This window comes from Miniopterus natalensis, chromosome 16, assembly GCF_054644295.1.
Source record: "Miniopterus natalensis isolate mMinNat1 chromosome 16, mMinNat1.hap1, whole genome shotgun sequence".
Classification (NCBI taxonomy): domain Eukaryota; kingdom Metazoa; phylum Chordata; class Mammalia; order Chiroptera; family Miniopteridae; genus Miniopterus; species Miniopterus natalensis.
Genome location: NC_142096.1, coordinates 18,767,788 through 18,768,973, shown reverse-complemented (window position 1 = coordinate 18,768,973; position 1,186 = coordinate 18,767,788). Strand labels below are relative to the sequence as shown.

The following is a 1,186-nucleotide window of genomic DNA, read 5'->3' as shown; positions in this document are numbered from 1 at the left end:
AAGAGCATGGAGGGACCTGGAGATTATGCTAGGCGAAAAAAGCCAGACAGAGAAAGACAAGTATCACATGATCTCTCTTAAATGTGGAATCTAATGAACAAAATAAACGAAGGAACAAAATAGGTCCAGAGACATGGAAATATGGAACAGACTGACAGATCTCAGAGGGGAGGAGGCTGGGGGGGATGGGAAGAGATTAACCAAAAAACATATATGCATATATGCATAGCCCAGGGACACAGACAATAGTGTGGGGAAGGCCTGGGGCACAGGGGCTGGGTGGAGGATGGGGCGGGGCGGGGGGGGGGGGGAGTGGGGGAACATCTGTAACAGTGTAAACAATAAAATTGTTTTAAAAGAATCCCAAAATTTCTGCCATTATTTCAAGCTCTTCTTCAAAGATGCTTCACTGGCATGGATTTTAACAGAATAGGTTCCCATTGAAAAAGGAGTCCTTCTGCTCGCTTTGGCAGCACACATAATAAAATTGTCAGCCACACAGAGACATTAGCATGGTCTCTGCCCAAGGATGACACACAGATTTGTGAAAAAGGAGTCCTTGCTGTCCAGAGATTAACGAAAGATGACAAATACACATTTGCCATGATAGAGCATGGTTTAAAGTTGTCAAGGAGAGTAAAGTAATTGAAGAAAAAAATTGCTATATTACTTTTCTAGCACAGCTTTTACAAATTACCACAAACTTGGTGGCTTAAAACAACGGAAATGTATTTTCTTGAAACTCTGAAGGCCAGAAGTCTGCATCAAGGTGTCACAGGACCATGCTCCCTCTGAAGGCTCCAGGGGAGAATCCTTTCCAGCCTCTTCCAGCCTCTGGCAGCTTCAGGTGCTCCCTGGCTTTTGGCAGCATCGTTCTAATCTCTGCCTCCATCTTCACATGGCCTTCCCTTCTGTATTTTCTCCCCTTCTGTCTGCCTTTTCCTCTTCTTATAAAGATACTTGTCATTGGATTTAGGGCCCACAGAGATGGCAAGCATTCCCCCTCCTCTCCCCATTAAATACATGCTGATTTACTTATAGGGATAAGCCGGTTTCTTTGGGGATAAATTCAAAAGGAGATGCAAGCATTTTATTAATTTGTGATGTCTCTCCCTGGCAGGCAGAGTAGCAAGTTCTAGGATAAGCTAAAACCATCTTTTAAAAAGAAAAAAGTTACCCCCAACAG

At 43.7% G+C, this 1,186-nt stretch overlaps 1 non-coding gene across 1 annotated transcript; it reads left to right on the top strand.

Annotated features, from left to right (window-relative positions):
* Nucleotides 1-457: 457 nt before the first annotated feature.
* LOC148091345 (U6 spliceosomal RNA) lies at nt 458-564 on the top strand. Its single transcript, XR_015715816.1, has one exon. It is a non-coding gene; the product is annotated as a U6 spliceosomal RNA (small nuclear RNA).
* The last annotated feature ends 622 nt before the right edge of the window (nt 565-1,186 follow it).